The sequence below is a fragment of the Cryptomeria japonica genome, unplaced genomic scaffold, assembly GCF_030272615.1.
Source record: "Cryptomeria japonica unplaced genomic scaffold, Sugi_1.0 HiC_scaffold_720, whole genome shotgun sequence".
In the NCBI taxonomy this organism is placed as follows: domain Eukaryota; kingdom Viridiplantae; phylum Streptophyta; class Pinopsida; order Cupressales; family Cupressaceae; genus Cryptomeria; species Cryptomeria japonica.
Genome location: NW_026729501.1, coordinates 40,001 through 54,906, shown reverse-complemented (window position 1 = coordinate 54,906; position 14,906 = coordinate 40,001). Strand labels below are relative to the sequence as shown.

The window sequence follows — 14,906 nt, the reverse complement described above, 5'->3', positions numbered from 1 at the left end:
CGCACGAAGTCGGAAGTAGGGTTAATTGCCCGGGTGCGCACCTTTGCCAGGGTGGGCACCTTACCTGGGCTGCGCACCAGGGCGGGCTCAAGATGGCACGCGCGTTCCGTTTTTTTCACTATCTTTCAAAACGGAAATTTTAAAATCTCCTTTTTTTTTTGCCTTTTCTGGAAATTAGTGAAGGCAGCGCATCAAAGGTGCGCACCTCGCTGCCCACCTTGGTGTGCTCTGAGGTGCGCACCCGGGAGCGCTACGAAGTGTGCTCCAAGGTGCGGCGTGCACGTTGTCGGAGCCCGGTTTGCCCCGGGTGCGCACCTCGCCTGCACCTTGGCCGGGGTGGGCACCTTGGCTGGGTTTGCCCAGGGTGCGCTCCGAAGCGGGGTTACTGGAGCGCCCCCTCTTTTTTTGTCAGAGCGTTTGGTGGGGTTTCTCGCATTGGCTCTTCCCAGGCCCGGTTGTTGGGTGCGCTCCCACCCTGGCGCGCGCGAAGTTGGAAGTTGGGTTAATTGCCCGGGCGCGCACCTTCGCCAGGGTGGGCACCTTGGTGCGCACACCTTGGCTGGGCTGCGCACCAGGGCGGGCTCAAGATGGCACCAGCATTCCCTTTTTCTCACTATCTTTCAAAACGGAAATTTTAAAATCTCGTTTTTTTTTTGCCTTTTATGGAAATTAGTGAAGGCATCGCATCAAAGGTGCGCACCTCGCTGCCCACCTTGGTGTGCTCCGAGGTGCCCACCACGGTGCGCAACGCCGGTGCGAACCCGGGAGCGCCCCGATGTGTGCTCCAAGGTGCGGCGTGCACGAAGTCGGACCCCGGTTTGCCCCGGGTGCGCACCTCGCGTGCACCTTGGTGCGCACACCTTGGCTGGGTTGCGCGGCCTGGTGGGCACCATGGTGCGCACCAAGGAGCGCTCCGAAGTGTGCTCCAAGGTGCGGCGTGCACGAAGTCGGAGCCCGGTTTGCCCCGGGTACGCACCTCGCGTGCACCTTCGCCGGGGTGGGCACCTCGGCTGGGTTGCGCGCCCTGGTGCGCACCAAGGAGCGCTCCGAAGTGTGCTCCAAGGTGCGGCGTGCACGAAGTCGGAGCCCGGTTTGCCCCGGGTGCGCACCTTCGCCGCGGTGCGCACCATGGCGTGCACGAAGTCGGAGCCCGGTTTGCCCCGGGTGCGCACCTCGCGTGCACCTTCGGCGGGGTTGCGCGCCCTGGTGGGCACCATGGTGCGCACCAAGGAGCGCTCCGAAGTGTGCTCCAAGGTGCGGCGTGCACGAAGTCGGAGCCCGGTTTGCCCCGGGTGCGCACCTCGCGTGCACCTTCGGCGGGGTTGCGCGCCCTGGTGGGCACCATGGTGCGCACCAAGGAGCGCTCCGAAGTGTGCTCCAAGGTGCGGCGTGCACGAAGTCGGAGCCCGGTTTGCCCCGGGTGCGCACCTCGCGTGCACCTTCGCCGCGGTGGGCACCATGGCGTGCACGAAGTCGGAGCCCGGTTTGCCCCGGGTGCGCACCTCGCGTGCACCTTCGCCGGGGTGGGCACCTCGGCTGGGTTGCGCGCCCTGGTGCGCACCAAGGAGCGCTCCGAAGTGTGCTCCAAGGTGCGGCGTGCACGAAGTCGGAGCCCGGTTTGCCCCGGGTGCGCACCTCGCGTGCACCTTCGCCAGGGTGGGCACCTCGGTGCGCACACCTTCTCAATGTTTTCTTGCCTTTTCTGGAAATTGGTGAAGGCAGCGCATCAAAGGTGCGCACCTCGGTGTGCTCCGAGGTGCGAACCCGAGAGCGCTCCGAGGTGCCCACGAAGTCGAAAGTCGGGTTAATTGCATTGTTTTCCCCGGGTGCGCTCCGAGGTGCGCAACATCGGCGCGCACCAAGGAGGGCTCCGAAGTGTGCTCCAAGGTGCGCACGATGGCGTGCACCTCTGGTGCGCACGATTCGGAGCTCGGTTTGACCGGGGTGCGCACACCTTGGCTGGGTTGCGCACCTTTTGTGCGCTCCAAGGTGCGCACGAAGTCGGAGCTCGGTTTGCCCCGGGTGCGCACCTTCGCCAGGGTGCGCACCTTGATGCGCACGCCTTGGCTGGGCTGCGCACCTTGGTGGGCGCCATGGTGCGCACCTTTCGTGCGCTCCAAGGTGCGCACGAAGTCGGAGCTCGGTTTGCCCCGGGTGCGCACCTTGGTGGGCGCCATGGTGCACTCCGAGGTGCCCAAGATTGGTGCGCACCAAGGAGCGCTCCGAAGTGCGCTCCAAGGTGCGCGCGAAGTCGAAAGTTGGGTTAATTGTCCGGTTTGCCTCGGGTGCGCACCTTGCGTGCACCTTCGCCAGGGTGGGCGCCTTGGTGCGCACACCTTGGCTGGGCTGCGCACACCTTGGCACCCGCGTTTCCTTCATTTTAAATTTTTTTTTTTTACAATCTCTCAAGTGGGAAATTCTATAATCTCAACTTTTTTTGCCTTTTCAGGAAACTTTTGAATGGAGCGCATCATTGGTGCGCTCCGAAGTGTGCTCCAAAGCTCTCTCCAGCTGCGTGCACCTGCCCCGGCCGCGCACCCGGCCCCGCCCAGCTTCGCTCACCTGTCCCGGGCGTCTGGTGCGGAACCTTAGAGTAAGAAACATCACCGTGCACCTTGGCCAACGTGCGCGACTCGACCGAGCGCGCACTGGCCGAGGTGCACACCGATTTCACCTGGGTGCGCGCGCAGCACCTCGGGCGCACCGGGGTGCGCGCACAACGCCCGGGTTGCACCGTGGCCTGTGTGCTCGGGGCGCCTCGGGTGCGCGCTCGGTGTCGCCCCCGCGCGCGCGGTAGTGCGGGCAGCGCACCCCGGCCCGGCCCGGCCCCGACGAGAACGCAAACGGGCAAAAGGTTTATTCAAATAGCATTGCGACGCCCGGCGAAAAACTAAAAAAGGGTGCAACACCGGGACTTCCCGGGAGGTCACCCATCCCAGTACTACTCCGGCCCAAGCGCGCTTAACTGCGGAGTTCTGATGGGATCCGGTGCACTAACGCTGGTATGATCGCACCCGTTATGAGCTTGTCGCAGTGTGTACTTAGCAAACCGCGACCCACGTGCGAATCCACCCCGGCCACCCACCCCCGTCGAGGTGCACACCCTCCCTCGCGAAGTGCGCCCCGTTCGCCAAGTGTGAGCCCTGCCCGGGTGCGCGCACCTTGCTAGGGCGTCGGGTGTGCACCCGGCCCGGCCTACGTGCGTGCACCTGGAGGGGGCGTCGTGTGCGTGCAGTGTCCCGTCTGCAACGCGGTGCCCACACACCACCTCGGGCGCAACGACCTGCGCTCACATGTGGGCCGAGTGCACCTTGGTGCATGTTCGGGGCGCCTCGGGTGCACGCTCGATCTTGCCCCGGTGCACCAAGGCGCTCGGTTTGCCCCGGGTGCGCACTTGGTGCAAGGTGGGCACCCAAAATAGGGATCAAGCACCAAAACACAAGTTTCGGGATGCAAAATGGGACCCAAGGACCACAAATGCGTTCCAAGACCCATGATGGGTCCACGAGAACAAAAATGTGTTCCGAGACTTAATAAACAAATATTGGGTTTTAGGAGAAGAAACATGCTCTGATGCCCAAAACGAGAATCGACCCCGAAAAGGCCACAGGCCAAAAGTGGGATGCGAGACAAAAAAAAATGGGACCCGAGGACCAAAATTGGGTTCCCAGGTCGAAGACAGGGCAACCGGACAAGAAACGACCTCTAAGGCTCGAAATGAGTCCCGACGACTAAAACTTGACAAGAAGCACCCATCAGGCACCCAACTCGACACCCATGGGATGCCGACCCACCCGGGCTTCCACCTAGCACACCTTGGCACCCACCCACCCTCGCACCCAACCTCGCACCCAACTTAGCACCTTTGAACCCACATTGGCACTCACCCTGACCCTGGCACCTTGGAACCCACATTGGCACTCACCTTGACCCTGGCACCCACCTTTGCACTCACCTTGGGACCCACCCTGGCTCCCACCTCGGCACCCACCCAGACACCCACCTTGGTTCCTTGGCACCCACCTTGGATCCTTGGCACCCACCCCGACACCCACCTTGGCACGCAACTTGGCTACTTGCCACCCACCTTGGCTCCTTGACGCCCACCCCGACAACCACCCCGTGACCTACCCTGGCTAGGGTTGGTGCACACCCACCCTGGTGCCCACCTTGGCACCCACCCTATGACCCACCTTGGCACGCACCTTAGTACCCACCCCGTTACCCACCCTAGGACCCACCCCGTGACCCACCTTGGCCAGGGTGGGTGCACCCACCCTGGTGCCCACCTTGGCACCCACCCATCCTAGCACCCAGCCTGTGACCGGGCTTGGAACCCAACCTTGCACCCGCACCCGTCTTGGCCAGTGTGGGTGCGCACCCATCCTGGCACCCACGTTGTGACACACCCTTTAACCCACGCACCCTAGCACCCACGTTGGCACCCACCTTGGAACCCAACCTAGCAACTTGGCACCCACCCCGTGACCCACCTTGGCATCCACCATAGCAGTCGCCGACTTGGCACCCACCTCGGCACCCACCTTGACACTTGTGGACCCACCTTGCCACTCACCCTAGCATCGACCCATCCTAGCACCCACCCTGGCACCTTTGCACCCTAGCACTCACCCATCCTAGCACCTAACCTGTGACCCACCTTGACACTCACCCTCGCACCCACCTTGGAACCCAACCTAGCACCCACCCACCCTGACACCAACCCTAGCACCTACCCACCCTTGCACCCACCCTGTGACCCATCTTGGCACCCACCCATCCTACCACTCAACCTATCACCCACCTTCTCACCCACCTTGGCATCCACCTTAGCACCCACCCACACTGGCACCTTGGCACCCACCTCGGGCAAGGTGGGTGCACACCCACCCTGGCACCCAATTTAGAACCCACCGAGCATGTTACCCACCTTGGCACCCACATTGCAGCCCACCCTAGTACCCACCCTATGACCCACATTGGCATCCACACCCTAGCACCCAGGCACCTCGACACCCGCCTTGACACCCACCCTAGCACTGAACCTGTGACCCACCTTGGAACTCACCCTAGAACCCACCCACCCTGTGAACCACCTTGGCATCCACCTTAGCACCCACCCACCTTGGCACCCACTCTAGCACTCACCCATCCTAACACCCAACTTGTTACCCACCTTGGCACCCGCCCTCGCGTCCACCTTGAAACCCACCCTAGCACCCACCCACGCAGGAGCCCACCTTGGCACCCAACCTAACACCCACGCATCCTGGCACCCAACTTGTGACCCACCTTGGAACCCACCCTAGTACCCACCTTTGAACCCACTATATCACCAACCCACCTTGGCACCCACCCTATGACCCTCTTTGGAATCCACCCTAGCACGCACCCACCCTGGCACCCACCATGGAGCGCACCCTAGCACCCACCCACCTCGGCACGCACCTCAACACCCACCTTGGTGTGCGCACTGCGCCAACCTCTCAAAGACCCTATGTGGTGCGCTCCAAAGTGTACACCTTTGGTGCGCTCCAAGGTGCGCACCTTTGGTGCACACCGAGGTGCACACCAAAGTGTGCACCGAGGTGAGCACCAAAGTGCACTCCAGGGTGCACACCAAGGCGTGCACCTTTGGTGCGGTCAATGCAAACGAATTCGGAAGTTGGGGTCGATGTCCTAATCGCTGCTGCAGACTACACGTATGAGAATCGGACAAATAGCTTTATATAGGGGAGGTGTTGCGTTTGATGGGTCGACTCCCCTGGTTGTGTGCACTGCACCAACTTCAAAGACCCTGTCTTGTTTAAGAAGTCAAAAGTTGGGGTGGATGTCCTAATCATTGCTGCAGTCTACGCATGTATGAGAATCAGACAAATAGCTTATATAGGGGAGGTGTTGCATTCGGTGGGTTGACTCCCCTGGTTGTGCGCACTGCGCCAACCTCAAAGACCCCGCATAGCAGAAGAAGTCGGAAGTCGGATTTTGGTGAGCACCAAGGCGTGCACCTTTGGTGCGGTCAACGCAGACGAATTCAGAAGTTGGGGTGGATGTCCTAATCGTTGTTGCAGGCTACACATGTATGAGAATCAGACAAATAGCTTATATAGGGGAGGTGTTGGGTTTGATGGGTCAACTCCCTTGGTTGTGCGCATTACGCCAACCTCAAAGACCTTGTTTTCGTTAAGAAGTCAAAAGTTGGGGTCAATGTCCTAATGGCTCCTGCAGGCTACACATGTATGAGAATCGGACAAATAGCTTATATAGGGGAGGTGTTGGGTTTGATGGGTCGACTCCCCTGGTTGTGCGCATTACGTCAACCTCAAAGACCTTGTTTTCGTTAAGAAGTCAAAAGTTGGGGTCGATGTCCTAATTGCTCCTGTAGACTACACATGTATGAGAATCAGACAAATAGCTTATATAGGGGAGGTGTTGGGTTTGATGGGTTGACTCCCCTAGTTGTTCGCATTACACCAACCTCAAAGACCTTGTTTTCGTTTAGAAGCCGAAAGTTGGGGTCGATGTCCTAATTGCTCCTGCAGGCTACGCATGTATGAGAATCAGACAAATAGCTTATATAGGGGAGGTGTTGGGTTTGATGGGTCGACTCCCCTGGTTGTGCGCATTGCGCCAACCTCAAAGACCCTGCATTGCGGATGAAGTCGAAAGTCAGAGTTTGGTGTGCTACAAGGTGTGGTCGAAGGTGCTCACCTAGGTGTGCACCTTTGGAGCACAGGAAAAGTGCCCTCCAAAAGTGCGCACCTTTGGAGTGCACAAAAGTGCCCTCCAAAAGTGCGCACCTTTGGAGCGCAGAAAAGTGCCCTCCAAAAAGTGCCCTCCAAAAGTGCGCACCTTTGGAGCGCAGAAAAGTGCCCTCCAAAAAGTGCCCTCCAAAAGTGCGCACCTTTGGAGCGCAGAAAAGTGCCCTCCAAAAAGTGCCCTCCAAAAGTGCGCACCTTTGGAGCGCAGAAAAGTGCCCTCCAAAAAGTGCCCTCCAAAAGTGCGCACCTTTGGAGCGCAGAAAAGTGCCCTCCAAAAAGTGCCCTCCAAAAGTGCGCACCTTTGGAGCGCAGAAAAGTGCCCTCCAAAAAGTGCCCTCCAAAAGTGCGCACCTTTGGAGCGCAGAAAAGTGCCCTCCAAAAAGTGCCCTCCAAAAGTGCGCACCTTTGGAGCGCAGAAAAGTGCCCTCCAAAAAGTGCCCTCCAAAAGTGCGCACCTTTGGAGCGCAGAAAAGTGCCCTCCAAAAAGTGCCCTCCAAAAGTGCGCACCTTTGGAGCGCAGAAAAGTGCCCTCCAAAAAGTGCCCTCCAAAAGTGCGCACCTTTGGAGCGCAGAAAAGTGCCCTCCAAAAAGTGCCCTCCAAAAGTGCGCACCTTTGGAGCGCAGAAAAGTGCCCTCCAAAAGTGCGCACCTTTGGAGCGCACAAAAGTGCCCTCCAAAAGTGCGCACTTTTGGTGCGCACCAAGGCGCTGGTTCGGTCGTTGCAGGCGAGTTCGGAAGTTGGGGTCGATGTCCTGAGCGGAGGTGCAAACTACACAGGTGTCGGAATCGGACAAATAGCTTATATAGGGGAGGTGTATGCTTCGATGGGTCGACTCCCCAGGTTGAGCGCACCGCGCCAACCTCAAAGACCCTACGGTATGGATGAAGTCGGAAGTTGGGTCCGATGACCGATTCGATTAGTAGGTATGCTCATGAGGTCGGAATTTGGGTCCGATGACCTGCCATGTGCAGGAAGGCGAATGTTGACACTGTGCGTTGCAAGGTGCACACCAAGGCGCTGGTGCGGTCTTTTTAGTCGAGTTCGGAAGTTGGGGTCGATGTCCTGATCGGAGGTGCAAGCTACACAGGTGTGGGAATCGGACAAATAGCTTATATAGGGGAGGTGTATGCTTCGTTGGGTCGACTCCCCGGGTTGAGCGCACCGCGCCAACCTCAAAGACCCTACGGTATGGATGAAGTCGGAAGTTGGGTCCGATGACCGATTCGATATGTAGGCATACTCGCGAGGTCGGAATTTGGGTCCGATGACCTGCCACGTGCAGGAAGGCGAATGTTGGCACTGTGCGTTGCAAGGTGCGCACCAAGGCGCTGGTTCGGTCGTTGGAGGCGAGTTCGGAAGTTGGGGTCGATGTCTTGATCGGAGGTGCAAACTACACAGGTGTGGGAATCGGACAAATAGCTTATATAGGGGAGGTGTATGCTTCGTTGGGTCGACTCCCCGGGTTGAGCGCACCGCGCCAACCTCAAAGACCCTACGGTATGGATGAAGTCGGAAGTTGGGTCCGATGACCGATTCGATATGTAGGCATACTCGCGAGGTCGGAATTTGGGTCCGATGACCTGCCATGTGCAGGAAGGCGAATGTTGGGACTGTGCGTCGCAAGGTGCGCACCAAGGCGCTGGTGCCGTCGTTGCAGTCGAGTTCGGAAGTTGGGGTCGATGTCCTGGTCAGAGGTGCAAACTACACAGGTGTGGGAATCGGACAAATAGCTTATATAGGGGAGGTGTATGCTTCGATGGGTCGACTCCCTGGGTTGAGCGCACCGCGCCAACCTCAAAGACCCTACAGTATGGATGAAGTCGGAAGTTGGGTCCGATGACCGATTCGATACGTAGGCATATTGGCGAGGTCTGAATTTGTGTCCGATGACCTGCCATGCGCAGGAAGGCGGAATTTGGGTCCGATGACCGAGTTGATGGCGTGCCATGCGCAGAAAGGCGGAATTTGGGTCCGATGACCGAGTTGATGTTGATGGCCCGCCATGCACAGGAAGGCGGAATTTGGGTCCGATGACCGATTTGAAGGCGTGCCATACGCAAAAAGGCGAAGTTTGGGTCCGATGACCGAGTTGATATTGATGGCCCGCCATGCGCAGGAAGGCGGAATTTGGGTCCGATGACCTGACATACGCATGGAGTCCGACTCGGGGGCCGATGTTCGATTCGATGACTTGCATTGTGGGTAAAGTCGGAAGTTGTGGTCTTTGACCCGATTCGATGACCAGACTTCGGCTGCTTGAGAATCGGACAAATAACTTATATAGGGGAGGTAGTGTTCTCGAGCATCCTCCCCCCGTGCCCGTTTATGTCGATTGATGCTGGTGCTCGACTGGTTGGAGCGCTCGGATGCAAAAATCTTGCACCAGGATTTATCGATTGTGATGGACACGGCAAGTCTCCTGATTGCTATGCAGGAGCTCATCGTGAATCTCTATGCGGCCTTGGTATGGACTCGACCTGCGGAATGGTTCGGCAATGGTAGTCGCTCCAACACGTCCTTGCAATGGCCACAGAGGTGATTCGACTAGAGCTCCAGTCTAGCTTTTGGGTTGCTTGGCGGACTGGTATAGCCGCGATCGAGTTCCGGCCATGAACGTTTTAGATAGCTCTTGGGCTTTCTGGGACGGAAGTCGGAAGTTTGGGCTGTTGTCCGATTTGATGACCATTCTTCGGATGTGTGAGAATCGGACAAATAACTTATATAGGGGACTGTGTTGTCTCACGCAGCCCCCTCCGTGCCCCTCTATCTCGACCGATGTTGGTGCTTGAAAGGGTTGGGATCGCTCGGATTTATAAACGTGCACCACCATTTGTCGAGTGTGAGGGACGCGGCAGGTCTCCTAAATGCTATGCGGGCGCTCTCTGAGAATCTCTATCCGGCCTCGACACAGACTAGTCTTGCTGAATGGTTTGGCACTGGTAGTCGATCCAACACGTCGTTGTTGTGGCCGCCTAGGCGATTCGATTCGAGCCCCCGTCTAGCTTTTGGGTTGCTTGGCGGATTTTGCCCTATCCGCAAGTGAGCTCGGTCCCTAAACGTTCGAGAAACCCGATTGCTATGCGCCGACTCTCTTTCTTGCGAGCCTCCATCTAGCTTTTGGGTCTCTACGGAACGGAAGTCGGAATCTGGGACCGTTGTTTGATTCGACGAGGCAGACTACGGTTGTGCGAGAATCGGACAAATAACTTATATAGGGGAGGTGTTGACTGGAGCATTCTCCCCCGTGCCCCTCTAACTCGACCAATGCTGGCGCTCGAACGGTGGTAGCGCTCGGATTTTCATTGAGCGCCAGCATTGGTCGATTTAGAGGGGCATGCGAGATTCCCGAATGCTATGCGAGGGCTCTAACGGAAATGTCTATTGGTTTCGGTATGGATGCAATTGCGAGTGGTTCGGCAAAGGTAGTCGTTCCGATGCGTCCATGTCGTGGCCAAATCGATAATTCGATTTGAGCCCTCGTATAGCATTTGGGTCTCTCGATGTGATTCCGCATTCCAGTCCCTTTGGGCACTGCTTGAGCCGCATCCCAGGGGGTTCCCTTCCCAATAATCTGCCTCGCAACCCGATTGCTATGCGGTGAGGCTCCTCGGCCGCCTCGGAACTATCTGTGTATCAGACGCATCGCGGGATAAGGGGTTGGCAACGGTAGTCGCCCCAAGCGCGTCCGATGCTTGGACCATTCCGAGGCGGCCCTGAAGCCTCTTCCGTCTAGCCGTTGGGTCCTTCTCGCCGCATCCCTCGCCTCGCACCCCGATTGCTATGCGGTGAGGCTCCTCGGCCGCCTCGGAACTATCTGTGTATCGGACGCGTCGCGGGATAAGGGGTTGTCACTGGTAGTCGCCCCAAGCGCGTCCGATGCTTGGACCATTCCGAGGCGGCCCTGAAGCCTCTTCCGTCTAGCCGTTGGGTCCTTCTCGCCGCATCCCTCGCCTCGCACCCCGATTGCTATGCGGTGAGGCTCCTCGGCCGCCTCGGAACTATCTGTGTATCGGACGCGTCGCGGGATAAGGGGTTGTCATTGGTAGTCGCCCCAAGCGCGTCCGATGCTTGGACCATTCCGAGGCGGCCCTGAAGCCTCTTCCGTCTAGCCGTTGGGTCCTTCTCGCCGCATCCCTCGCCTCGCACCCCGATTGCTATGCGGTGAGGCTCCTCGGCCGCCTCGGAACTATCTGTGTATCGGACGCGTCGCGGGATAAGGGGTTGTCACTGGTAGTCGCCCCAAGCGCGTCCGATGCTTGGACCATTCCGAGGCGGCCCTGAAGCCTCTTCCGTCTAGCCGTTGGGTCCTTCTCGCCGCATCCCTCGCCTCGCACCCCGATTGCTATGCGGTGAGGCTCCTCAGCCGCCTCGGAACTATCTGTGTATCGGACGCGTCGCGGGATAAGGGGTTGTCACTGGTAGTCGCCCCAAGCGCGTTCGATGCTTGGACCATTCCGAGGCGGCCCTGAAGCCTCTTCCGTCTAGCCGTTGGGTCCTTCTCGCCGCATCCCTCGCCTCGCACCCCGATTGCTATGCGGTGAGGCTCCTCGGCCGCCTTGGAACTATCTGTGTATCGGACGCGTCGCGGGATAAGGGGTTGTCACTGGTAGTCGCCCCAAGCGCGTCCGATGCTTGGACCATTCCGAGGCGGACCCGAAGCCTCTTCCGTCTAGCCGTTGGGTCCTTCTCGCCGCATCCTTCGCCTCGCACCCCGATTGCTATGCGGTGAGGCTCCTCGGCCGCCTCGGAACTATCTGTGTATCGGACGCGTCGCGGGATAAGGGGTTGTCACTAGTAGTCGCCCCAAGCGCGTCCGATGCTTGGACCATTCCGAGGCGGACCCGAAGCCTCTTCCGTCTAGCCGTTGGGTCCTTCTCGCCGCATCCCTCGCCTCGCACCCCGATTGCTATGCGGTGAGGCTCCTCGGCCGCCTTGGAACTATCTGTGTATCGGACGCGTCGCGGGATAAGGGGTTGTCACTGGTAGTCGCCCCAAGCGCGTCCGATGCTTGGACCATTCCGAGGCGGACCCGAAGCCTCTTCCGTCTAGCCGTTGGGTCCTTCTCGCCGCATCCCTCGCCTCGCACCCCGATTGCTATGCGGTGAGGCTCCTCGGCCGCCTTGGAACTATCTGTGTATCGGACGCGTCGCGGGATAAGGGGTTGTCACTGGTAGTCGCCCCAAGCGCGTCCGATGCTTGGACCATTCCGAGGCGGACCCGAAGCCTCTTCCGTCTAGCCGTTGGGTCCTTCTCGCCGCATCCCTCGCCTCGCACCCCGATTGCTATGCGGTGAGGCTCCTCGGCCGCCTTGGAACTATCTGTGTATCGGACGCGTCGCGGGATAAGGGGTTGTCACTGGTAGTCGCCCCAAGCGCGTCCGATGCTTGGACCATTCCGAGGCGGCCCCGAAGCCTCTTCCGTGTAGCCGTTGGGTCGTTCTCGCCGCATCCCTCGCCTCGCACCCCGATTGCTATGCGGTGAGGCTCCTCGGCCGCCTTGGAACTATCTGTGTATCGGACGCGTCGTGGGATAAGGGGTTGTCACTGGTAGTCGCCCCAAGCGCGTCCGATGCTTGGACCATTCCGAGGCGGCCCCGAAGCCTCTTCCGTGTAGCCGTTGGGTCCTTCTCGCCGCATCCCTCGCCTCGCACCCCGATTGCTATGCGGTGAGGCTCCTCGGCCGCCTTGGAACTATCTGTGTATCGGACGCGTCGCGGGATAAGGGGTTGTCACTGGTAGTCGCCCCAAGCGCGTCCGATGCTTGGACCATTCCGAGGCGGACCTGAAGCCTCTTCCCTCTAGCCGTTGGGGCTTTCTCGCCGCATCCCTCGCCTCGCACCCTGATTGCTATGCTGTGAGGCTCCTCGGCCGCCTTGGAACTATCTGTGTATCGGACGCATCGCGGGATAAGGGGTTGGCAGTGGTAGTCGCCCCAAGCGCATCCGATGCTTGGACCATTCCGAGGCGGCCCTGCAGCCTCTTCCGTCTAGCCGTTGGGGCCATCTCGCCGCATCCCCCACCTCGCACCACGATTGCTATGCGGTGAGGCTCCTTGGCCGCCTCGGAACTATCTGTGTATCGGACGCATCGCGGGATAAGGGGTTGTCACTGGTAGTCGCCCCAAGCGCGTCCGATGCTTGGACTATTCCGAGGCGGCCCTGCAGCCTCTTCCGTCTAGCCGTTGGGGCCATCTCGCTGCATCCCCCACCTCCTCGGCCGCCTCGGAACTATCTGTGTATCGGACGCATCGCGGGATAAGGGGTTGGCAGTGGTAGTCGCCCCAAGCGCGTCCGATGCTTGGACTATTCCGAGGCAGCCCTGCAGCCTCTTCCGTCTAGCCTTTGGGGCCATCTCGCCGCATCCCTCGCCTCGCACCCCGATTGCTATGCGGTGAGGCTCCTCGGCCGCCTGGGAACTATCTTCGTATCGGACGCATCGCGGGATAAGGGGTTGTCACTGGTAGTCGCCCCAAGCGCGTCCGATGCTTGGACTATTCCGAGGCGGCCCTGTGGCCTCTTCCGTCTAGCCGTTGGGGCCATCTCGCCGCATTCCCCACCTCGCACCCCGATTGCTATGCGGTGAGGCTCTTCGGCCGCCTTGGAACTATCTTCGTATCGGACGCATCGCGGGATAAGGGGTTGTCACTGGTAGTGGCCCCAAGCGCGTCCGATGCTTGGACTATTCCGAGGCGGCCCTGCAGCCTCTTCTGTCTAGCCGTTGGGGCCATCTCGCCGCATCCCCCACCTCGCACCCCGATTGCTATGCGGTGAGGCTCCTCGGCCGCCTTGGAACTATCTTCGTATCGGACGCATCGCGGGATAAGGGGTTGTCACTGGTAGTCGCCCCAAGCGCGTCCGATGCTTGGACTATTCCGACGCGGCCCTGTGGCCTCTTCCGTCTAGCCGTTGGGGCCATCTCGCCGCATCCCCCACCTCGCACCCCGATTGCTATGCGGTGAGGCTCCTCGGCCGCCTTGGAACCATCTTCGTATCGGACGCATCGCGGGATAGGGGGCTGTCACTGGTAGTCGCCCCAAGCGTGTCCGATGCTTGGACCATTCCTAGGCGGCCCTGAAGCCTCTTCCGTCTAGCCGTTGGGGCCTTCCCGCCCCATCCCTCGCCTCGCACCCCCGATTGCTATGCGGTGAGGCTCCTCGGCCGCCTTGGAACCATCTGTGTATCGGACGCATCGCGGGATAAGGGGTTGGCACTGGCAGTCGCCCCAAGCGCGTCCGATGCTTGGACCATTCCGAGGTGGCCCTGAAGCCTCTTCCGTCTAGCCGTTGGGGCCTTCCCGCCCCATCCCTCGCCTCGCACCCCGATTGATATGCGGTGAGGCTCCTCGGCCGCCTTGGAACTATCTGTGTATCGGACGCATCGCGGGATAAGGGGTTGGCACTGGTAGTCGTCCCAATCGCATCCGATGCTTGGACCATTCCGAGGCGGCCCTGCAGCCTCTTCCGTTTAGCCGTCGGGGCCTTCCCGCCGCATCCCTCGCCTCGCATCCCGATTCCTATGCGGTGAGTCTTCTCGGCCGCCGCGGAACTATACCTGTTATTGCTACTGCATCCTTCGGCTGGTAACCTCCTCTGCCGCCTTGGAACGTTCTCTTTGTCGGACGCGTCGCGGGATAAGGGGTTGGCACTGGTAGTCGCCCCAAGCGCGCCCGATGCATAGACCGCTCCGAGTCGACCTTGCTTTCAGCCTCTCACATGCATAGACCTCTCTGAGTCGACCCTGCAGCCTCTCACGTTTAGCCTTTGGAATCTCGCCTCACAACATGATTGCTATCCTTGATGCATCCCTTGCCTCGAGCCCTGATTGCTTTCTTGGCTGCATCCCTCCTCTCCTCACAGCCCGGTTGTCATCACTGCTTCATCCGTCGCTTCATGCATTCTGGCTGCTGGGCCCTTCCCACCGCACACCTCGATTGCTATCTCTTCTGCATCACACACCCCGATTGCTATCTCTGCTACATCCCTCGGCTCTCACTTCTGCATCCTTCGCCTCACACCTCGATTGCTATCAATGCTGCATCCGTAACCTCACACCCCGATTGCTATGCGGGGAGGCTCCTTGGCCGCCTTGGAAATTTCTGTGTGTCGGACGCACCGCGGGATAAGGGGTTGGCACTGGTAGTCGCCCC

The 14,906-nt window shown here is 59.6% G+C and overlaps 1 non-coding gene across 1 annotated transcript; it reads right to left on the bottom strand.

Annotated features, from left to right (window-relative positions):
* Positions 1-2,897: 2,897 nt before the first annotated feature.
* On the bottom strand, positions 2,898-3,016 carry LOC131872673 (5S ribosomal RNA). The gene has a single exon (XR_009370786.1). It is a non-coding gene; the product is annotated as a 5S ribosomal RNA (ribosomal RNA).
* Between the last annotated feature and the right edge of the window lie 11,890 nt (positions 3,017-14,906).